A 25,574-nucleotide genomic window follows, 5' to 3' on the forward strand; every position below is an offset into this window, starting at 1 on the left:
CGTGCTCAAGATCCTAGGAGACCTTTCTTCCTCTCCCCGCTGTTTCTCCCCTTCCCTTGTATTTTTGTAAGTGCCACTTATAAACAAGATACCAGGATTTGGGACATTGAAAATGCCACTTCAGAAAATGTCTCAGCCATCCATCCCTCTTTCCTTTTAATGAGATGCATCCGGGATTGCAGGAAACCCGGGACTGCTGGAGAGGCAGCATTGTCGCCGGGCAACCAAGCATCCATCCAGCTTCCCCAGAACTATCCTGCCACCATGGTTCTCTCACCGCCTCAGTGGGGTGGGCACGGGAGGTCCTCGAATCCACCTCCATCGTGTTCCAGGCTCACAGTGAATTTGCCCAGAGCAGAGATAGTGAAATGGGTTGCTATTTTGCAACGATTGTGGTGCATGGAGGTGACGCGACTTTTCCATTGTCACTGAAAAATGCACACCTTTCTTTTTTTCCAACACACACACTAAGGGTAGCTGAATGGTACAGCTAATGCCATCATTCATCTGCAGCCACCCTTGACATGCTCACCTCATCAGTCCCCAAGTCCTGGTGAGCGTCCCCTTGCAGTGCAATTCCAGTGCCCCTTCCCTGCATCTCAGGTGCTGTCATCCTCATTCAAGTCCTAGTGCCTGGTGCTTGGACCGCAGCAGTACCCTCGGGCTGACTGTTTGCCTCTTAGTTCTCTCTGCTTCGTTAGTTTTAATTTTTATTTATTTATTTATTGCCACTGGAGTTTGAACCCGGGGTTCTTTACCACTAGCTACATCCTTAGTCCTTTTTACTTTTTATTTTGAGACAGGGTCTCACTAAGTTGCTGAGGGTCTCACTGAGTTTCCCAGGCCGGTTTCAAACATGTGATCCTCCTGCCTCAGCCTCCTGAGCGCTGGGATTACAAGTGTGTGCCACCATGCTCAGCTTGCTTTATTAGTTTCACCCTGCACACATATTAATTTCCTGTCACTCTGCTGTGATGGCCTTTCTCTTCTTTGAAATCTTCAGTGACTCCCCACCGTGTGTCAGAATGGAGACCAAATTCCTCAGCCTGTCATTCCCGCCTTCAAAGATTTTGTCCTTAGCTCTCTCTCTCCAATCTGTCTCCCACCATTCTCCAGCACAAACTCCTCACCCTAGTCCATCTAGATTATTCAGTACTTCCTCTGCCTACAGAATGTGCCCCAGCTCTGCACCCAAGAAACAAATGCCAGGCCCTCAGGCCCCTTTTAAAATCCTGGTTATACTAATTAGCTGCTTGACTTCAGTTGAGTTATCTGACTTCTCTCTGCTTCAATTCTTCATCTGTGAAATGGGGATAATAAAGTACCTACACCATATGGTAGATAAGAGAATTAAATTAACATGTATGGTATTCAGAATGGCACCTGCATGTGGTAAATTCATGTTAAGTGTTTGCTCTTATTATTTTCCTCCATTCCTCTAAGCCACAATTCAAGGTAAACCTTTTCTGTGAATATTCTGCAGAATGTTTTCATTTCCCAGTGCAAATTCATGGTTCTTGTTGGACAGCGTTTTGATGGCACTCTCTTTGTCCTTAGCTTCTGGCTTTGGGCCCTCTCCTAGCCTCTTCACTTCTGGGTGGTAACATGGCCCCAGGGCACTATACTCACACTATGGTTCCCTGAACCCTAGCCACACCTTTGCAAATACAATAATAGTCCCTAGATTAACTCTCCTTAGAGTATCCTAACTCAGGTGTGCTGCCCTGACTATACATTTCTCCATATACCAGGTTTTGTAGTGTCATGTTACCAAAGGCACCAAGATCACAGCAAGCAGGTAGTAAGCCCACCTCTGCCTGTTCCCCAGCCCATACTGAGGAGGGCTGTATGCAGGGTTTGAATGTTGAAACTTAATCCTCAATGAAATGACATTAGATCAAGACTTTGGGAGGTACATAAGCACAAAGCAAGGAGGCATCATCCATTTCTGGTGAGAAAGCAGACCCTCACCAGACATGGAATTTGCCAGAGCCCAAGCGGACCAAAACAATCACAGAAGCTCTCCTATAGTAAGTTGTAAGGTGGCTATTTCTTTTTTAAAAAAATACTTTTTTCTAGTTGTCAATGGACTTTTTTTTAATTTACTTATATGTGTGCTGAGGATCGAACCCAGTGCCTCACACATTCCAGGCAAGTGTGCTACCACTGAACCACAGCCTCAGCCCTAAGGTGGCTACTTCTACATCAGAATGTATTCATTGGAAGGTTTTGCTTTGTCTTAGTACATTTGGGCTGCTATAACAAAAATACCACCAACTCAGTGCCTTCTAAGCAAAAGAACTCTGTTTCTCACTTTTCTGAAGGCTGGGAAATTCAAGATCAAGACACTGACAAATTCAGTGTATGGTGAGGGTTCACTGCTCCCACACAGCATCTTCTGACTGTGTCTTCACATGGGCAAGGGGTGAACAAGTTCCTGCAGGCCTCATTTACCTAAGCACTAATCCCATGTATAAGACTCTCGTGATCAAACTGCCCTTCAAGGCCCTACCTCTTAATACCACCACATTGGGGATTAGCTTTTGACATGTGAATTTGGGGGGGGGGGGCACAAACATTGAGATTACAGCACCACATTAAGAAAACATCCCAAAGCTTAAAGCCTTAATACAGTAAGTATGCATTGGCTTACCATTCTAGGGGTTGGCGGCATGGGCTGGGCTCAGCTGGGAAGTTCTTCTGTTGGGTTCTCCCAAGCTTGCTTACATAGCTGCAGTCAACTAGAGGGTTATCTAAATCCTGGTGGTCCCAGATGATGTCCCTTATATGTCTAGCAACTGAAAGGGATCCACAAGGGTGACTGACTCATGTCTCCAGTGTCTCACGGGCTGGCTTAGACATGTTCATATGGTAACGGGATTCCCAAAACAATGAAAGCAAAACCCTATGTGCAAGTACATTTCAAGCCTCTAGTTGCATGAGGGTTTCTAATGTTTCACAGGTACAACCCAATTCCAAGGCTGCCCAAATTGACCCACTTCTTGGTGGGAGGAGCTGCAAAAGATGGCAGCCATCACTCTTAAATCCCCCCCCCAACCAGGGATTGAACCAAGGCTTCAGACTCACTAGAAAATATACATATATTTAAATCTACCCCAAGGTGCACACCTTTCTGGAAAGATCTATGTCTTGACGACTTCATATCCCATGTACTCAGAACCCAAGTCAGAAAAGCAATGTGGGCCACCCCTGTGTCTTAGGAGGTGGAGAGTGTCTTCTTTCTAGTTTGCCGAACCTCTGACACTCTTCCTGCCTGTTACCACGAGACTGAAAATAATCCTGAAAGGGTAGTCTCTTAAAACTTTTCATGAGGGAGTGGAATTTTTTTTTAATTAGCCTTCAGGAGAATTTTAAAAAGAATCTTTCTTTTCTTCAGTTGCCTCTCCCTTGTTATAAATTTTAACTCCACCCAGTGGCACACCACAGTCAGCCAGCTTCTCCTTCCCACCCTTCCACATGCTGTGTGCTTGGCAGCCATGCTCAGCTCACATTGCCCCAGAAAGAGGAGGGAGAGTCTTGCTTTCCTTCTCCTCGCTTCTTCCCTTGTGGAGCTCACCCTTGTCTGCTTGCTCATGCTCTGTACCCCTCTGATGACCTCCAGGAGCAGAAGACCTGAAAAGTTTGCCTCTAGGGCCACCTTATTTCAGACCCTAAGTTGGAGACTACACACCATGGCCCAGAGACATAGCTAGCAGAGTGGACCTCCAAGAATCCCCAGGACAGAAAATTCATCTAAAAAGTAGTTGTGTGTGAAATTATATTTAAAGACACATGTGAACTTGACATGACTAGACATTCATTAATTCATTTCACAAGTACTTACGGAGTACTTAACTATGTGCCAGGTCAGAGGACTATAAAACACTGTCCCTGCCTTTATGAAACCAATGGGAGAGAGAGAGACACATGAAGAGAATGTCAAATAAAGTATGTCTGTTAAGTAAGTGTGAAAGGCAGTATCATGCAAAGATGTTAGGAGGCACTGTACTTCACCTAGATGATCGAGAAAGACTTTCTCAAAGAGAGACTGTCTGATATAATCAAGCCTGGAGCTGCCCAGTAGAAATACAATCATGACCCACGTATGAAATTTTAAGTCTTCTAGTAGCCACATTAAAAAAGTAAAAACAAACAGGTAATAATAATCTTGATAATATATTTCATTCAATCCAATATATCCAAGGTATTACCATTTCACTATGCAATCAATATAAAAATTATTAATGAGATCTTTTACATTCTTTTTATTGTACTAAGTCTTTGAAACCCAGTACGTATTTTATACTTATAGCCCATCTCAATTTGTACGCCAAATTTTCAACAGTTAAAGTAAAATGTAGTCCTCTCGAAGCAATTAAGTTGTGTTTAACAGAAACATATTTTATGTTGCTTCAGTTCAAAAATTGTAATTGAAATGAAATAAAGTAGGAAATTCAGTTCTTCCCTGGCACTAGTCACATTTCAAGTGCTCAATATCCATGTGTGACTACTGGCTACCATATTGAAGAGCAGAAGTCTAAAAGAATAAATATATGAGAAGCAAAGAAAGAGGAGGGGTATTATGGTTTGTATGTGAGGTGTCCCCCAAAAGCTCACGTGTGAGATGATGCAAGAAGTTTCAGAGGAGAAATGATTGAGTTGTGAGAATCTTAACCCAATCAGTGAATTAATTCCCAATAGGGATTAACTGAGTGGTAACTGGAGGGGCAGTATGTGGCTGGAGAAGGTGGGAATTGGAGCGTGGATTTGGGTTATATATTTGCATCTGGCAAGTGGAGTCTCTCTCTGCTTCCTGATCTCATGTAAGCTGTTTCTATCTGCCACACACTCCACCATGATGTTCAGCCTTACCTCAAGGCCCAAGGAATGGAGCCGGCCTTCTATGGACTAAGGCTTCTGAAACTGTGAACCCTTAAACTTTCCTCCTCTAGAGTTGTGCTGGTCAGGTCTTTTAGTTGAAGCAGCAAAAAAAACTTAGTAAAACAAGAGGACAGGGCTAGAAAACAAAACAAAAAAAAAACCAGTATGAACAAAGGCATTTAAAATAATATAGGGTTTGGAATTCTAAACAGTTTAGTATTTCTGTGACAGAGTGGGCAAGACAGGAAGTGAGCCCAAGGTGGGATAATCATAAAGGACCTAAAGTTCTCCAAAAGAATCGAGAATCCTATATTTCATGAGTGTTCACTTAATATGGGGGAAATTGAGAGCAAAGGAATCCTGTGGAGTAGGTTCTGCTGGAGCCGTTGAAACCTACTGGGAATGAATCCACCCTAGGATAGAGGCTCAGCAAGTCCTCAACTAGGATGAGGAAAGTTGGTCTTAAGCAAAGGAGCATAGAGTAGATGGAGTGTGTGTTTTCAGAATATTAGTAATAGAGATCGACTCTAACGGGTCTTATTTAGTAAGGACACTGACTAGCTCATAGGGGACATTCCAGGAGTGAGGCAGGCCATGTGGCTAGTCCATCCAGATGCTCAAGAGTGTAACGAAGGCCCAGAGCTTTCCTTCCTTCCTCTCTGCCCTTGCATCCACAAGGGTGACCTCTTCCAAAGGCTTGCTTCACTTGGAATTATAAGACAGCTGCCAGCTGAGTCTAGAGCCCCATATTTCCTTGTTTGTGTTAAGTGGTTGAGACTGCTTCTGTACCATCATTCTGAGTCACATTCCTGAAATTCTCCTGATGGGACCATCCCAGGACACATTGACCACCCCTGAAAGAGTGACAGTCACCAAAATGTGACCCTGGCTCAAGTCATACTGGGTTCACAACTGCAGTGGCCCACAAAGTCCATGGGTTGCATAGATAGACCATGGGAGCTTGACAAAAATCATGCTAAGATATTGGCACTGAATAGCAACCAACTCATGTCAACTACAATTCACCCCGTGGCTACTCAACATCTGCTCATTCCTATCTTCCATAGAAACACTTTCACAAAGGCCCAAGACCATGTAAAACTGCATGCAACTCAAATGGAAAGAACCGGAAGTTTCCATAATGACCCCATCCTATGAAATCCCTCTCCCTGAAATTAGATGATGGCCTCTATCCCCATTACACCCAATACCACGGAGAAAGAACAAGATGCATACAAAAAAAAAAAAGTTGGGGAAAATGGAATGGGAATAATTAAGAATCCTGGCAGTAGAAAGAATTCTTGGCATCCAACGTAGACCAGGAAAGATCGTCCTTCTCCATTTTTCCTCCATGGGAGTATTTGAGAGAGGCATTGGGAAGTTGTGCTTCCTAGGAACAGTGTCACAAGAGCTATGTTTGGTGCAGGTTTGGGGTATCTTTGTCTGTTTAGGCTACTATAAATAAACTACCATAGATTGGGTAGCTTACAGCAAAACTTAGTTCATCCTTTTGGAGTTTGGGAAGTATAGGACCAAGGTGCCAGAAGATTTGGTGTCTGGCAGGGGACTGTTTCCTTGTTCATAGATGACAATCTTTTCAGAAGCAAAGTGCCAGAAGCCACCTGTGAATTCCTTTTGGGTCTTCTCTCGGTACGGGGGAAGCCAGAGAGATTTTAGGTTTAACCTTGGGAACTATCTGTAGCTCTCCCACACAATAGATTGCCCAAGGCACATGACTTTTATCTGCGATCTACTAGGAAGGTCCCTCACAGGAGCTCTGGAGATGGGCAAAACCCATTGGGAACTGGACAGACCACCTTCTACGTTTTTAGATGAAGAACAGTCTATGGAAGGCCTTTGATGATCCCCAATATAAATAAAGCAAGTGTGGGCTCCATTTTGCCTTTTTAGTATAGAAGCTAGATCCATATGGCTAGCCCTTCCCACCCTCACTGTTTGAAAAGATTTTCTGTGTCCTGTGGTTTTTCTCATCATTCTATTTTTCTCAGCTTCTATTTTGCAGTCAGCCCATTCCACCCAGGGGAACCCCATTTCCACCACCTGCATGGGATGTGGACGGGAGCAAAGGAAGTCTTGCAGGACTGTTTCATAATGCCACTCATAGAGGCTCTCCTGTCATGACCTAATCACCTGCCACAGCATCCACCTTCTAATATCATCACCTTGGAGGTTAGGATCTCAACCTGTGAATTTTAGAGGGACATATCCAGTCTGTAGCAAGGAGCTAGAGACTGTCTTCAAGTTTACTCTGAAATGTGAGCAATTGCAAACTATTCCCACTCTCTCTTGAAATTTCTCTGGCAATGCACATCTCACAAAAAAATTAATAGGTTTTTCATCTGTTTATTTCTAGACAACTCTATTGAGTACTAATCCAAACCAGAAGTTTTGCTTGGTTATGCATTTTAAAACTGGAAATTTCTATTTTCTAGCCCCAAGCTCCTAAATAGTTCTCAAACTTTGGGGCCATGACCCATAATGAAAAATGAATTTGACTTACAACCTAGTCTATAAGTATACATGCGTATATATTAGTATGTATATATGCATTATCATATCACAAATTTCACACCACAGTACTTACCCTCAATGCATATGTTGTATGTTGATGTTTTGTATTCTGTTCTATCTTTTAAAAAGAATGAAAGAGGAGCTGGGATTGTGGATCAGCAGCAGAGCACTGTGAGCCTGCGCATGTGAGGCACTGGATTCAATCCTCAGCACCACATAAAAATAAATAAACAAAATAAAGGTATTGAATATATCTACATCTAAAAAGATTATTAAGAAGAAGAAGGAGGAGGAGGAGGAAGAGGAAGAGGAAGGAGGAGGAGGAGGAGGAAGAAGAGGAGGAGGGGGCTGGTGATATAGCTCAGTCAGTAGAGTGTTTGCCTTGCATTCACAAGCCCCTGGGTTTGATCCCCAGCACCACAAAAAAAAAAAAAAAGAAAAAAGAAAAAAAGAAAAAAAAACTAAAGAAAGAGTAAAGTTAGTCACGATCCTCCAATGGATCTGCAACCCACTAATGGGTCACACCCAGAGTTTGAAAGCACTCTCCTTCATTCAGGCCTCTCCCTTGCTTTAGCCTCTGCATGGAAGGAAATAAAGACAATAAACCTGGGTAGAGATTCCTTGATAACTTCTTCTTACAGAACAGGAGAGCCCAGGAGGAAGTGCATCTGGCTTCTTCTGTGTTTCCAGTGTCATCTTCAGAGAACCTCCCTGTGTCTCTGTGTATTAACCCTGGTTTGAAAAAGAAATTGTGCTTTTTCTAGCCCTGCAGGACTTTCAGTAGTCCTGAATTACAGACCACAGGTGGAAGAGGACCTCCCTTAGGACGGCTCCCTGGTCCCTTCTTTCCCTTCCTGCTGGAAAACAGGCCACCGTCAGCCTGCCACATATAGTACTTCACTAAAGGCTGCCAGAAGCAGCCAACCCCCTTCAACATCCTGAATTCTTTCTTCCAAATTAAGCTTTGATGGGCACGCAGGCTGCATCCCTAGGTACAAAAAAAATGAGTCTCACTCTCCTCACAATGAAAACCAGAACCTTCCCAGCCCGGTTCTGGCAGCTCCATTGGCCATGCCAGGCCTCCTCCTTGCAATGCCACAGTTTTGGGAGTATTGCTTTCTTTTTTTCTTTTCTTTTTTTTTTTTTAAGGGAGTATTTCTTAAAACACTTTCTGGTGCTAAGAGCCACATCATATTACTTGGCTGTGGCTCTTAGCATTCTGGTACAAATTCTTCGTCCTCATTCTGAAAATTAGCCTCACTCCTCTGAGCTTTCTTTGTCCCAGGGAAAATGCCTGAGTAAGAGTAACTGTCAGCGGATCCCTGTTAATGGGTTAGTCAACATTTTCAAGGGACCCCTCTCCTCTCCCTGGAAAACCTGGATTTCACAGGAGAATCTTGAAAACAAAATCAATCTCCAAGACTCCACGGGCATCAGGCAGGGTGATGGTGGGGTGGCAAAAACAAGTCTTTGGGAGCCTGGTGCTCCTGGATTTGAGTACTGGCTTCTTTACAAACCATGTGAACTTAAACAAGTTATTTCTCGAAGACTCTTCATCTGTAAAATTCTAAGTAGAAATGCTTCCTATGACGGAGAGGGCTAAATTAAAGATGTAAGTTGTCTAGCACTGTATCTAGATAACCCCCAAATGCGGGCATCCCATTCTAGAAGCAAAGAGATACCAGAGAGTAGGAGATGCTGACGGAAGCTAAGTGTAGATAATGGGCTCCAGGACCCCATAACCTTGGGGCAGGGGTGCACCTTGAATTCCTGGGTCAGATCCAATGGCCTCCCTCAAGGTGCAAACTCAAGGGTCTGCTGGAACTTGGGGATGAGGGACAGGTAGGGTTAGGGTCTGGTTTCTTCAGTAGTTGCTCTTGACCCTCCAGGTATTGTCTCCTACAAGGAAAAGCATGAGCCAAGAAAACAGAGATCTAGAACTGCTAAAAACAGCTCCTTCTGTGAATTAGGACTCTTCTAGAGTAGTCACAGCAGGGCCTAGGATCCCAGGGCAGGAACTGTGGTCACCCTTTACCTGTGAGCTGCCCCATCAGACAGGCCAGCCATCCACCATGTGAGGTGGCGAAGCTTAAATCCTTAAAGAAAATTACCAAATGCGTCTGCCTGATTTTTTTTTATAACAACTTAAGGGATGATTAATGAAGAATATTAAAAATGCATCTTCAGCTAACAAAATTCCAACTTTCCTTCAATCACAGCATGAAACCACCCCCCAAATAGCCTCAGAAAATAAGTAACATACATGCAAACCCATTCCCCTGAAAGTGCCTAAAACAGTCTTGGACATAGAGACGACTTGATCTAACCCGTCTACTCTTAAACACAGAAATGGAGACAGTCTACCCCACTGGGAGGAACCAAGACTTCCCATCTGTATTTGTTCCACTTCCTGCCACCTCTTCTAGAACATTCCTTCCAGCGTATTTGTGGCGGCACTCACCTCCTTGCCTCTTCCCAGTAGTTCACCTGGTGGGTGTACGTGATTATAGCTTGTGAAGGTTCTTGCTTAATTATAATTACTCACATGAAAGCAACGCCTTAGATGATGATGTCTCATTCTCGAGGCTGTAATGTGGACATGGGTGTGCAGAGATGTGCACCATGGATATCGGGGCTCGTGATTTTTTAATTTCTGGGAGGCAACTCAGTAGAAGCTGGCCCGGGGTTTTGTACTTCCTCGGGCCTTTCGCTAACCCTCAATTAGAACTTGTTCTTAATTTCCCAGCCCGGTTTATTGACCTTCAGGATATGGTGAAAGATCTTACCTTCTCCCTTCCTAGGAATATAAACAGACTTTCTTCCTCCCTTCTTCCCATTTGCCTCCTGGCCTTTTCTTTCTCCCATCTTTTTCCTGTCCCCTTTCCTTTGGCATCGCTGTCTTAAGGGGTTTTCAAAGGTTGTCTTTTTTTTTTTTTTCCAAAAAGACACTTTGAAAACCCCCAAGGATATGAGAGCCAAGGTGTGGGGTCACTGTGGATGCCTAGGTCTCAAGTATGCAGAATGAGCTCAATAGGGGCTGAGACCTCTCACCTGCCAGCCAGGCCCTTGGCCAGTGGAACCCCTGCACCAGCCGCCCAGTGCAGAAGGAAAGAAGATGGTGTCTGGGTGCTTCTTCCTTCTCTGCCATTGCCTAACTTCCCCCTGTCCCACCATATTTGTTTGTTTTATTCACTTATTTATATTGGTTGGTTTGTTTGCCTACTTGTTGGCAATCCTTCCTGCATGGCTCTGTTGTCGTCATTTCAATTCCTGAGACCTGGGCTCCCGCAGCGCACTGTGTCACGGGCTCTCTCTCCCTATTTTATGGACTCCTCGGGGGTCTCCTGCATCTCTTTCTCTTGCCATCTCACCTCTCTTTTCTGCTGGCACTGTTCCTCGTGTCCCTCCCTCTTCTCTCTCTTGAGCTGAGGTTCCAACAACAGACAGAAGAGAAAAATGGAGCATACTGGGGAGAAGTCTGTCAAACACACCCAGGGCATTTTTCCAGCTTTTTCTAGAAAGCCTCTAAAAATAGAGGGAAAGGACAACGAGACCCCCAGATCCACAAGTTCCAGCTTCTGCAACTGCAGACCTTGTTCTTGAGCCCCTCTAAAGTGAGTCCTTGGTACAGGAGAGTCAGTGGGCTTTGGAGTCAGGAAAGGCCAAGTCTGAACCCAGGCAGCTTGAGACCTTGCACAAATGTGACAAGCCTTCTGAACGTTGGTTTTCCCACATGCAAAATGGGGGTTGGTGATTTCTACAGTTTGGACATGGTTTGAATTCACACCCTGAAGTTTCATGTCCTAGAGGCTCAGCCTCCATGGGGGCAGTATGGAATTAGTGGACCCTTTAAGAGGAGGGGCCTAATAGAAGGTGGTCATGGGTGCTCTCCCCTCAAAAGTGATCAACACTGATCTCAAGAAGTGGATTTATTCCCTTGGGAATGAGTTGCTATACAGTAAATTCAGCTGTCTCAGCTCACTTTCTTGCTTTCCTGTCTCATCATGTCATCTCTTACACATGCACTCCTGCCATTGTGATGCCATCCACCATGAGGCCCTCACCAGAGCTGAGCAGATGCTGGCATCTTGGTTTTGAACCTTCAAAACTAGGAGCAAGGGGCTGGAGATGTGGCTCAAGCGGTAGCGCGCTCGTCTGGCATGCGTGCGGCCCGGGTTCGATCCTCAGCACCACATACCAACAAGAATGTTGTGTCCACCGAGAACTAAAAATAAATAAATAAATATTAAAAAATTTAAAAAAAAACTAGGAGCAAGGTCTGGGGGTATAGCTCAGTGGTAGAACACCTGCAAAGTATTTGCAAGGCCCTGGGCTCAATCCACAGCACTGCAAAAATAAAAATAAATAAATTTTAAAACTGAGCTAAAAAACTCTTTTCTTTATAAATCACCCAGCTTTAGGTATTTTGTTGTATGAACACAAAATACAGTAATACTTCTTGGAGACTTTGGAACTCAATGAAATAGCAAATATGGCAAATGTTTGGAATGTGCTAGACACACAGTGAATATTAATTTCCTTTCTTCCTCCCAGAAAATCTGTGAAGATTTAGGATAAATAACCAAGCTTGGCAGGTGAAACTTATGAGAGCCCAATATTTCATGGATTGGTTTCTATATGAGTTGGTGCTGTGGTTGGCAAGAGCCTCCAGGTCAATTTTCATTCTGATTATGCTGTAGAAACTGCATTTGATTCTTTAATGTTTAAATAGTGCCTGCTTTCTCTTAGCTGGCATGATTGTTAGACCTCCCATTAGTGTGCTTATTTATTTATTTTTAATTTCACTAGCAATGCATGAAAGCATTCTCATGGGAATAAAGCGAAGTCAAACGAGATACCATAAAACAAAAATGCTCCTTGACCACCCCCAATTTGGTGGATTCCCTTCACACTTTCATTCACATGCATATGAATGGATAGATTACTTTTGTGAATTTAAACATAGATGGCTCTTCTGCTGTTGCTGTGTTGACACCTACCCATGTTTCTTTAGTGGTATTAAAATGCTCTGATAGTCTTTTCTTGTTATTATCAAGCTCCATCTCATTTTTCTACTTACTGCAGTTTATTCCGTAATCCTCCCATCAAACTGTAAACTCCATAAAGAAATGTTTTGTCTTTTTTATTTATTTATCCCTTGAATGTCAAATACTACCTATCACGTGGTAGGTGTTTCATTACTGAGTTAACAATTATAAATACCCCTTAAATGTTAAGTATGGATATTCTGTGTGCGTTTTTAACTATTCCCCTACTGATGGCGAGTTAGGTTATTTCTTTCCCTCCACCCACTACAGATCACCCTTTAGTCAGCATCCCTGGTTGTGAACACATAAATGTATTTCTCTAGTGAAAGTTCGAAAAAATGGAATTTGCAGAGCAAAGATGACTTCTTTTCCTAAATAATCATCAACATTACCAAAATATCTTCCAAAGACTTTGGTGCCAGCCTATGATCTTATTAATAATAGCTTTCCTTAGATGTATTTTTGAAAATATGTTTCCAAAATAATCATGTGTAGTCCTTTTTGTTTTGTTTTGTTTTTATTTCAGGGAAAGACAAGGAAAGCTGGTAATTAAAAGTAAGGGGACGTGCAGAAATTTGCTCATTCATTCATTCATTTTGTTCAGTCTCTGATTCCATCCTAGGCTTTGGTCTAAATGCTGAGCACATAAAGACAATGACACCTGAGGTACACCCTGGAGGATTTCGTAGTCTAGACTTAATACTTAAATTCTTAAAATGCAATATCATAAAGAGACATGACAACTAAATGCAAGGTATCATCCTGGATTTGATCCTGGACTAGGAAAAACTATAGCTGTGGAGAAAAATTTTGAGATATTTGATGCAATTGATATGTGGTCAGCATCTTAGATAATATGTTGATGTTAAATTTCCTGATTTAGATTCCTGATTTAGATTATTGTACTGTGTTTGTGTAAGAGAATATTTTTGTCTTTTTTTTTCCTTTCAGTACTGGGGATAGGGATTGAACCCAAAGACACTTTACTACTAAGCTACACTCCCAGCCCTTTTTTTTAAAATTTTATTTTAAGATGATCTTACTAAGTTGCTCAAACTAGCCTTGAATTTTCTATCCTCCTGCCCCAGCCTCCTGATTAGCTGGAATTAGAGGCATGCACTACCATGCCCGTAACATTCTTGTTCATAGGAAGTACACATGAAGTGTTTAGGGGCCAAAGGACCCTTTTAAAAGTCTTCTGACTTTTAAAGTGGTTCAAAAAACATTCATCCATATAACTCAAAGCTGCCCAATGGAACTCCCTGCGATGACTGAAGTGTTCGGTTCCCACTGCGACACACTGGCCATTTGCCACATGTGACCTCCAAGAACTTTAAATATAGCAGATGTGACTGAGGAGCTGAGTTGTTCATTTTATTCTATTTAAATTTAACAGCCAGTCAGGCATGGTGGTGCACACCTGCAGTCCCAGCAGCTCAAGAGCTGAGGCAGGAAGATGGCAAGTTCAAAGCCAGACTCAGCAACTTAGTGAGACCCTGAGCAACTGAGTGAGACCCTGTCTCTAAGTGAAAAATAAAAAAGGGGGCTGTAGTCAGTGATAGAGTGCGCTTGCCTCGCACATGGGAGGCACTAGATTCAATCCTCAGCACCACATTAAAATAAATAAAGATATTGTGTCCATCTACAACTAAAAAGGAAAATATATTTTTTAAAAAATAAAAATGGCTGTGATGTGGCTCAGTGGTTGAGTGTCCCTGGCTTCAATCCCCAGGACCAAAAGATAGATAGATAGATAGATAGATAGATAGATAGATAGATAGATAGATAGATAGATAGATAGATAAAAATTTAATAGCCACATGTGGCTAGTGACTACCACATTGAATCTCACAGATATAAACATACAGAGAGGGAAAGAATAATTAACAAATGGGACAAAACATAAAGAATTAATGAACCTGTATAAAGAATATATAGAAATTGTCGCGCCTGACATGGTGGTACATGCCTGTAATCCCAAGAATTCAGGAGGCAGAAGCAAGAGGATTGCAAGTTTGAGGCCAGCCTCAGCAATCTAGTGGAACCCTAAGCAATGAAGCAATCTATTCCAAAGAATAAAAGGGCTGGGAAGGTAGCTTCATATACAGCACAGTTGGGTTCGATCCCCACAACCAAAAAAAAAAAAAAAGTATATGGAAAGTCTTTGGATTATTCTTATAGTTTTAAGTTTGAATTAAATATATATGTGCATATATATGCACATATATATTTAGATTATAAAATCAATGTAATATTGTGTTGGGGAAATTCAAATTAAAGTATTATTGATATACCTTTTTTACAATTAAATTATCAGAAATATAGCTCAGTAGTAAAGCATTTGTCCTGTATGCACTAGACCCTAGGTTTGATCCCCAGCACCACAAAAAATAAAAATAAAATATACTATCCAGGGGCCAAGGAAAGGGCACCCTCACATGTTACTCTTGAGTGTGCAAATAGGCACAACCTCTTTGACTATATCCTACAGAAATACTTCCAAAAGTAAACGAGAAAATATATAATTCAGTTTTATTTGTAATACCAAGAAATTGGAGATAACAAAAATGTTCAACAACAAAAGAACAGTTAAATGCTTTTCGATTTGTCCTTTTCTGGGTTACCATAAAGTTCTTCCATGGATTGAGGTAAATATGCACTGGCATGGAAAGACATCCAGGTGAGATTGTCAGGAGAAAGAAAAAAAACAGTTTGAAGAACAAAATGTTTGCAGATATTTCCTGATTTTCAGTGGTGCAGCAAAGATGTTTTGACTTCATAGTGGCGTAAAAATGTACCCCAACGGCCATCGTATCCTTCATGTTTCATGCACTGCTGAGTAATTTTCATGAGATTTCTACTCAACACTTGATTATAAAACATGCTTGTGTTAGGGGCTGAGGTTGTGGCTCAGTGGTGGAGCTCTTGCCTAGCACAGGCGAGGCCCTGGGTTCCATCCTCAGCACCACATAAAAATAAATAAATAATTAAAGATACTGCATCCAACTACAACCAAAAAAGTAAATATGAAAAGAAAAAAAACATGCTTGTGTGAGATGATTTTGCCCAACTGGAGGCCAATGTGGGTGTTGAGTGCATTCCAGGTAGGCTGGGCTAAGCTGTGATGTTTACAGTGCAGGTGGATTAAGTGCACTTTTTACCTAGAGCATCTTCTTTTTACAATGGATTTATGGGCCGTGGCCTCGCTGTAAGTTGAGGAGCATCAGCATCTGTAAAAAGATTGCATTTTTATAATAAAAATACTAAAACTGCACACACACACACACAGGCATACACACAGGTTCACACATTCGTTCACTCACATTTGTATGTAGCAGAGGGAAAAGATTGGAAAAATATACACAAAGCAGCAGAATGTTCTCCCCAAATTCCTGGAATCCTGTGGAAAGACCACCCAGCTCCACCCAGGCTGGCTGCGGAGGGTCCTCTCTGAGGCGCCTTGTGCTGTAACAACAGAAGTGCCTCTGGCCACCCAAAAGTCCCAAACCGGTGCCCATCAGCTTGTTAGCTGCACCTCTGGGCTTGTACCACCACATCTCTGAGAAATGCCCCCTCCCACGGCTGGCTGTTTCCAGCCCCATGATGCCCCTCCCCATGGCCACCAGGTCTGCAGGGCAGGCAGGGTCATTACTGAGTTCCAATGAAGGGAGTGTTTATTATTGTTGTCGGTTTGATGCTGATCCCAAAAGGACCTAATCAACAGGTAATAAGACCTCCTGGGAGCAATTAGAAACCTCAACTTTAACCCTGTTATAACCGCAGCAGAGAAAGCCAGATTGCCGCAGCCTGTGCCCTGCAATACACAGGGCCTGATGGGACAGGGACAGCCAGAGAGGACTTGGGGGGGAGGGGGTGTGCTCAAGGAATGGCTGCGAGGGGAATCTGTAGGGTGGCAGGGGATGGGGGCGAAATTCAGTTTACCCAATAATATGCACCCTCCTCCTCCTCCTCCTCCTCCTCCTCCTCCTCCTCCTCCTCCTCCTCCTCCTTCTCCTCCTTCTCCTCCTCTTCCTCCTCATGCTAGAACACAAGGTTCAAAAATAAGCCAAGTCCCTACCCTCAAGGTGCTTATGGCATGGGAGTAGATTCACAATGCAACAGGCACTATGCTACAGAACAGGTTTGTTCAGGGCACAGGGCCGCACAGAGGAGAGTGTGGTCAACCTTGTGGGGTAGGTCTGGGAAAGGAAACCCACCAATAGAGTAGTGACCTGGAATATGCAGACAGGAGCATAAAGAGTTTATATTTAAATGCCCAATTCTAACATGTATCTCCTTTTGCCTTTAAATCTATCTTATGTCCTTTTCCTTTTTAAATAAGGCTGTATACAGGGCCGGGGTTGTGGCTCAGGGATAGAGTGCTCTCTTAGCATGTGTGAGGCCCTGGGTTCGATCCTCAGCACCACATAAAAATGAAAAAATAAAATGAAGGTATTGTGTCCCAACTACAACTAAAAAATAAATATTTAAAAAATATATTTTTTTAAAAAGGCTATATAGAAATACAAATTGAATAACTAAATTTTTAAAAGAATATTTCGCAATTGCAAGTGACTCACTCACCTACCAACCAATTGGTTGGAAAGTTAGTCCCATCCATTAGCAAAACTTAATAATGCCCGATAAGATAAGCATGGCCACCAGTGCATGGTTACATAACTATTACATGAAAGTACCCTTGGACCTGCACCCACTCGCTACACAGGCACATCTTGGCTGTGGATGGATGGTCGGTAAATGTTTTGATGACTTAAACTTTCCAAGGCAGGACCCTTGTGATGAATGATGGGGACTAGGAGACAAAGTCACATCTACCCAAGCCAAATTTGCCCCCACTTTTTTCCAACTTGCACAGAGTTACAACAGCTCCTCTGTTATTGTTACGCAAGATTTTGCATCTTGCATAAAACTAGCTGCAAATGTCATGTCACCCGGGTTGGCTGATTTGACCAGACCCAAGAGCACAATAAAAATAGTGAAACTGGATGGTAACATGACAGCCATCTCACGGCTCAACCTTTTATGTCCTTTGAAGAGCATTTGTCCTTAGAGAGGGAGAATTTGGACATTCCAACTTGCTTAACCCTGGTTTCTCATCCTTCTAGAACAAAAGTCCTGGAAACCAAAAAGTGACACCGTACAAAAACTAGTGTGCACTTTAAGTCTTCTCAAGAGCTGGTAAAGAGTTTCAAGTTTATTAATTTTTTTTTAAATGTTAAATTCCACCAATCCTTGTATATCCAATCCAGTCACCTCACACCTGGCACCAGGGTGTGGGAAAACAGAGCAAGACAAGATTCTTATCCCTGAGGAGTTTGCACTCTTACTGCGGGAAATGGGCAGAAATCATTGGAACACCAAGAAAAAGGTCAGGCAGGAGCAGAAGCTCAGGAGCTTGGAGGAGAAGCCCCTAACACATCATGGAGATGACAGGTCTTAGGAAGGCTTCAGAACAGCACTAGAACTGGGTTTCACATGATGGAAATTTCCTAGCTCTCCTGCTGCTGGTCCAGGCAGAGGATATTACAAATGCAAAAGGTGGTAGATAGAAAATTGGGGTGCACGCTGGGAAAGGGGAGGGATGAGGAGGCAGAAGGCTGGATCCAAAGAAGCCTCTATCATAAAGATCTTCAAGGAAATAACCAAAAAAAATAACTTTTGTTAAATCTGGAAAGCCATGAAAGTATCATTTTTTTTTAATTAACAAAATATGGCTTTTTTTTTTATAAAGTTCCCAAGGATATATTTGAGTGAGATATATTTTATGTCATGGAGCACAATGGATGGCTGGGAATAGTGAGCAGATGTTTCATAGCCCTGTTCCTTCCAAGAACATTTGCATTATCTCATGTGCTCCCAGAATGGTCCAGTGACATACAGTTTGACAGGTCCCTGCCTTCAGGGAGTTCACGGTCAAGTGAGGGACAGACTTGCATTTGATCACTCAACCGAATGATGATGGAAGCAAATGTAAAATGCCATGGGAGTGCGTGCAAAGGCTGAAGGGTGGTCAAGGAAGACTTCCTGACATGAGTGACATTTGAGCTGCACATTGAATGTTAGCCAGGTAAAGAGGATACAGAGTCGGGTCTACACCCGAAGTCAACTGAGGTCCAGAAGGTGTTTCTCTCTGGAAACCCTTGTTATTCCCATTGCTTTTATATAGCCAAGCCTGTGCACTAGGAGACAGCCAGCCTTCATCAGAGTCCCTCTAGCTCTCTCGAAGAGAAATTCTCCCTCCTGGAGCAATTTGGACGCAGCACCTAATTCTGAATGTGAAGATCAAACATATCACATTTCCCAATTATTGTAGCAATAGCTTCTGTGCCCGTCCTTCTGGAGACCTCCTAACACTCCAAGTGGAGACAGGGGCATTTCATAACCTAAGATGTGGATTTGCTTTGCTCCAAAGCGTCTTAGCCAGTTCTTCCTGTAAGGCCATCGTCATCAGTGTTCCATCGGGGCCATGAGCCACGAGACAAGAAGATTGACAAGAAGGGTCAGGACATTTCAGTTAGCTTGGAACTTTGGTCAGGTCACTAAACTCCTGGCCGTGGTTTCTGTTTTTCTCGTAGTATCTGCCAGAACAACCCTGGTTTGAGCTGAAGATTCATAAAGATGATCGCTGAAAAGAAGTCTCCCCACCAAAGTTATTGTTATTTTATAAAACCCAGAGAACATTCATTGAACTCGTAGAATTTTCCAGGCATTGTAACTGGGACAGAAAGAGGAATGAGGCATAATCCCCACCCCAAGGAGATCATGGACTCACAGAGGAGTTCAAATACAAAAACAAATTAACTGTAATACAATATGAAAAGTGCTATAAGGGAGTGTTCAAAGAGCCGTGGAAACATGGGTGAGGAAGTGATTAATTCTCAGCAAGTATCCTCCCATGGGCTGCCAGGGGAGGAGACAAGCCAGGGGCAGGAAGCCACTGAGGGACAGGCCCAGAGGAAGGAGGGAGAGTCTGGCTTATGGTGTTCAAGTGGGTAGTGAAGGGGGACGGTGCTGGGGATCGGAGACACTCCTGGCCCAGGAGAACTGGGAGACAGTGGAGACCTTTACAAGATGTAAATGTGGGAACCCCAAGGCCCAATGGCTACCATTCATGAGCACCTAACATGTGCCAGGTACCATCTTAAGCACTTAACGTGTGTTTTCGCTCTTGACCTTTATTTACAACAATCTATGAAAGAGAGAGAGCCTATTATTATTCCCATTTTACAGAAGATGAATGTGAGGCTTAGACAGGTCAGGAACTTACCCAAGGTTCCCCCAAGAAGTGGTAGAACTTGGGTTCTGACCTCAGAACCCAAAAATCTCAGTGTTGTTGTGGTTGTTTGTTGTTGGGTTTTGTTTTGTTTTGAGGGGTCGTTTTGTTTCGTTTATTTCCAACTTGACAAATGCAGACAAACTGAAAGGCAAAAATACCAAAGAAAGAAAGCCTAGCTAGCCTCATGATTGTGAAAATCTTTGGAAGACTGAAAAATGTATACCAACATTGCCGTGTGTCAGGGTCAGCGTGTGATTCAGAAATTTATCTGTTCAAGTCAATACATATTTCTTTGAAGCAGGAACATTATGCAAGGTCCTATGCTAGAGAAAATCAAAGGTGACTTTAAACAAAGAAATTAACTTCCAGGAGGTTCAAGTGCAGTGGAAGAAATAGATAATCATGCTTAATTTAGTCCAGAAAATAAATTCTGGAGAAGTGGGGCAACATGAATGCTGGAGTTAGAGGCCAGAAAACGCCAAGTTTGAGATGTATCCTGTGGTGAGATCATATGAACAGCTTCTAGTCTGTAATCTAGGAATTCCAAGCTAAGTAGGGATGGAGGGAGGATTACTGGGGAGGCAGCCCCCAACTTGCAAGGGGCATGTCACGAGGCGTGAGGAGGAATGGAGGATTGAGGTTTGAAGTCTTGGGGCTACAGGGCAACAGTGTCATTAACAAAAATAAGGAATTCAGAAAGAAACCAATCTGAAATTGAAATTGAACTTGGAAGAGATGCTACACGTCTATGTGGCACAGAGATGGATTTTTTTTTTTTTTTTGGAAGGGTAGTTTTCAGTCAGGGAAGATTTTACTTCTTAAGGGACACGTGGGCAATTTCTGGACACTGTTTTTGGTTGCCACAAAGGGCTACTTGTATCTAGTGGGTAATGGCCCTACCTACAGTGCATGGGAAAGTCCATACAATAAAGGAATATCTGGCCAACATGTCAGTAGAGCCAAGGTGGAGGGACCCCAGCCAAGAGCATGTCCCAAAGTGTGACCTAAACATCCCCTAAGAAAGTGGAGAAATAAGGACCATTCAGAGGCCATTAGCAAATGGATTGCTTTTCAAAGGACACATTTCTAGTGATTTTTAAAAATCCTTAGAAAAGGTAACAGAGCTGTTAAAGGATTCCAGAATGCCCACCTACAATGACTACATTGTAGGCCCCCAAAAAGCTAATACCACTCTGCCTGGATTCTTTCTTCCTTCTGTCAACACATGGGGGATGGAGTTGTCACCTTCAAATTCCCTCCATTCCTACATCCTCCTGCCATACACCTGCAGGAAAGGAGAAGTCCTACAGAATTCCACTCAGCACAGCTGCATAATAGAGCATTATCTTACCAATGGAATAATTGTATCATTCATGCCAAAAGATGATGTTCTCAACTTTGTGAGTGATTCTGGGAAGTCCAAAATCCACCTGAGAAATTCTGATTCTGTGGATCTTGGATGAGTCCTATACATTAGTACTTTTAAAAAGTTCTTCCAGAAATTCTGATTCGGGGGGGTAAGGGGAGGGGGCCATGGGCACACTGAGGGACTCTCTCTCTGATGGTGCACACTGGGTAGAGGAAGGAGGGGAGGGGAAACCAGGAGGTTGTATCACCTTGGCCAGGAAAAAGCAGGCAGGGCTTGGAGCAGGTGGGATTCAGAATAGGTATCAGGGAAGGAATGTGGGGACAAGAACCCGAGGAAGGATGGAGTGCATCCTAGGAATGGGCGAAGAGCAGAAAGCAGGTGCTGGGGCCAGTTGTTCCCCCATGTTTGGCCTTTAGCATCCTTTCTGTAGAGAATCCGGAGACTTGGATTTTAACTTGTAAAGTGGAAACGTTGGAGATATTCCCATTTAAATGGGATGAAAGGGCTGTCTTTCATTCTCCCACCTCTTGACAGTTCTATGAGCCAAATTCGGCCAAAGTTAATCAAACCCAGCAAACTTAGGCCAGACCAGAGCGAGAGGGGCACACCCGTTGGTCAGGTCACGTCAGCTCTCGGGTATCTAGTGCCGCTGTTGATTCACTCTATATTTTTTTTGAGTACCTTCCATGGGACAGTTCTAGGATGTGAAGGGTGTGCCAGGCCAGCCATTATTGTTCCTGACTCTGCTCATTCCTTCCTTCTCTGCTCAACTAGCCCCAAGTCTCAAAAATGAGGCAAAGGAGAGGAAAAGAAACTGAACAATTCGATCCACTCGGCTACTTGCCAATGATGGAGCTCTAGAAATTGTCCATGGTTCAGGCTGTAGCATCTCCTCAAGCCTCTTTGTCTGAATTTCCCTGGCCTCGTCCTCATTGTAGTGTGTGATTACCATGTTGAGACACATCTCAGGTCCTCAACTCAGAGTCCCCAAGAAAGGGAAGGCCACTGAGAAGCAGAAACTTCAGTGAGGTAATACCAAGGTATGTTATTGACCCAGATCAAGCTGGACATGTGACCTGTCCCTGCTCTATCCCTACTCCTACTCCATGTCTGTGACTGCTGAGAACAGGGAGCACAAAGTTCACGTCTTAATATTTCTAAAAACTGCTGTGTTAAGAACCTGGCTTTCTGGTATGTGACAAAAATGAAAAAGAAAAAAAAACTCCAACAACAAAAATTACTATTCAAAGCAAAGTATTATTTTAGGGTGACATTATTTTTTAAATTCACATTTTTCATTTGTTATAACATGTAGCAGTTCTGTGAACACATAGATAAGAGGATACAATAGATATTTGACAGTGTAGTTCTCAGAATATTTGCATATCCAAGAGATTATTTCAGCAAGTATACTTAGACTGACCCTATTAACCATTCACAATATTTTGTCTTGAATCCAATTCACACTCTATAGACATGTCCAATTCACATTTCAGCTCTTATGCTGTTTTCCCTTTTAGACTTTGTATGAGGAAATAAATCCATAACATCAAATTTCATGACAACATCTGCTCTGGCTGACATGATTGAAAGGGAATTTCACTCATCCCAGGTTATTCTGTTTCTTAATTTGTTCTTTAGCATACCTGAGAAGCAGCCTGTTTTATCAAGTCCACCGTAGGGAGTTGAGGGTTACTGGCGCAGAATTCACAACCAGCACTAGGCTTGGCAATGCCACAGGGCCACTACCCGAATGCCGCTGAAGCTATGGTATGGACAGGATGGCTGGAAAGGAGTTCCCAGGCAGAAATGGCTTTACCACTTGTGCCCAGGCCAACTCTGCCAAGCTAGAAGCAGAGCATTCAAGATGAAGGTAGATCAGAGAATATAATGTGCAATGAACTTTTTTGAAAAAAAAAAAAGTATAATAGTCAAAGTATAATAGGGACTCTGATACCTATACATCTATGTGCACAGCAGCATTATTTCAATAGCAAAAACAGAGAAACAACCCAAATGCCCAACAGTAAATGAATGGACGAACAAAATGTGATATATGCATACAAAGGAATATTTTTTAGCATTAAAAAAATTAAGTTCTTGCACATGCTGCGACATAGATGAACCTTGGAAACATTATGCTAAGTGCAATAAGTCAGACACAAAGGGACACATATCGTATGATGCCATTTACATGAAACGTCCAGAAGAGCAAATCCATAGAGACAGAAAGTAGATTAGAGGTTTCCAGGGGCCGGGGGCAGGGAAGCAGGGGGGAAGGGTGGAGGATCTTATTGCCTAATGGGTAAAGAGTTCCTCTTTAGGGTGATGGAAAGTTTCAGAAATAGATAGTGGTGATATTTGCACAACATCTTGGATGTGATTAATGCCACTGAATTGCACACTTAAAAATGGTTAAAATGGTTAATGGTGTGTTGTATATATTTTCCCACCGTGAATGATCAGGGATGTAAAATATGTGTGTAAAACCTAAAATCAGATAATCCAATCTAAAAGAATCGTGAAAGCTACAAATTGGAAACCAAACAATCGGAAGGTGGACAAGATGGTCAGCAGCTATCCCAGAGCCGGTCTGTTGAAACCACCCCAGAAAGAAGTATACCCATTCCTGTGCTCTCGAAGAAGCCTGCTGGGTGTGGGAGTCTGTGCTTATGGCTGTGTTTCAGGACCTCATCTATGGCTGGGGCAAAGTTGCCAGTCTTCTCTGGCCAGGTGCCCCTCCATGCCAACACACCTGATGTGAGATGAGCTTCCAGAAGCTTCTTGTTCCCAAGCCTCCTTCTGCCTTAAGAGTTTTAGCATGATGTCACTCACATTTTCTGCTCTCTCCTGTCCTCCTTGCCTCCCAGCATCAGGACTTTAGCGACAGTCACCACATATTAGGAAGCCCACGTTTTCATTGGTCTAAGAAATGTGAAGGGGTCCCGGAGGACAGCCCGCAGGATGCTGGGAGTTCTCCTGAACCTGTAGGCCAGGAAGAACCCGACTGCCTCGCAGCCTCTCCAGCTCCTGCTTGTTGTCATAGGAGATAGAGCTACCTTCTGGAACTGTTTGGGTTGGGGAGGCCCAAAGCTAGCACAAGCAGCAGGAGCAGGCAGGCGGGCAGTAGAACTTCCAGGACCCCAGGGGATTGTAATCACATTCCCTAACCAGGTGCTGGGTTAGGGCTGGCCACGTCCAACCTTCTTGGCCCGGAGCCAGTGTTTCCAGGCCTCCCTCCACCCCTCAGCTCCTTCCCATCATCTTTCCAACCAGAAGCTTGTTAACTGTTTTCCTGTGCTTTTATTCAGATTTCAAGGCACCCTCTGTGTGTTAAACTTCAAAGAAAGTTTGCTGCCATAAGTGCAATGCTGTAACAAGTGGAAGCTGTAAATGGTTCTGTTGAAAATGGTTTGTTAAAACGAAGAGGCCGGGACACTTTTCTGACACTTTTCTCCCCTCCCCCACCCTTCTTTCAAATGAATTTTTGCATTTGTGACCGGATTAAGTTGCCCGGTATCAATCCTGAAAATTTCAAAGATGAAAAGCAGAACCGCCACACTAATATTTAAAAGGTAAAATGATTACAAAATGGCACCCAGCCAATGTTTATGAATCATTGAATATGAACATAAAATCATAAAAAATAATCACCAAAAGGTAAATAAATTACCCAGCTTACTGCTTATTTTCACGTAGGTTCTGACACAAAAGCTGCAGCCATGAATGATTTATACCTGTTTTAACAATAATACTCATTCTACTGAAAGATGGTCAGCACTTGTGCTGCCACGGGCAACGTGCCAGTTGTCGAAAGGTTAATGTTTCAGCAGCAATACATTAAATTATGAATAATACCGGTCCCAAAATGGAAGGTTATTAGCTCAGTATGCTTAATTAGCCCAGCTAGAACTTTGCCATCAAGCAACTGTGCCCATTACTTCAGCAGTAGCTACGATGGGGGATGGCATCACTGGGGTTCTGATGCCAGAGCGGGTCCAGGTAGAGGTAGGAGGCATGGGGGCGTGTCTTCTGCTTTCTTTTCATCTGGCATAACATTATGAGAAGCATCTCAGAAGCTGGTTTTTTCAGGATTCTGAACTTTCCTGGGGTTTATCTGTGAATACTTTGCAGAAGGAAAGAGCAAAAACTGTTTTGGGGGGGGAGCTTGGTACTCAGTGTTGTGGACCCATCTGGAGCAACCAAATCTGCTGATTGCTGCTAAGCCTAAGCCCTAAGGTAATCATGGACAGGTCTGGATGGACCATGAGCACCCCTCCAACAGAGCTATTTGTTGAACAGCTGCTATGTACCCAGCACTGGGTAGCAAGACATACACTTTTTTTCTTTTTTGATCCAAGAGAATGAATGACAACCAAGTTAACCAACCATGGGATCATCACATTCATTACAGTCAGATGACTGCCATGAAGGGAGGATTTAGAAT

At 43.1% G+C, this 25,574-nt stretch overlaps 1 protein-coding gene across 1 annotated transcript in view; it reads left to right on the forward strand.

The window, feature by feature from the left end:
- Nucleotides 1–25,574, forward strand: part of Zfhx3 (zinc finger homeobox 3) — a 929,635-nt gene that overhangs the window by 634,738 nt on the left and 269,323 nt on the right. The window lies entirely within an intron of this gene.

This window comes from Ictidomys tridecemlineatus, chromosome 15, assembly GCF_052094955.1.
Source record: "Ictidomys tridecemlineatus isolate mIctTri1 chromosome 15, mIctTri1.hap1, whole genome shotgun sequence".
Taxonomy (NCBI): domain Eukaryota; kingdom Metazoa; phylum Chordata; class Mammalia; order Rodentia; family Sciuridae; genus Ictidomys; species Ictidomys tridecemlineatus.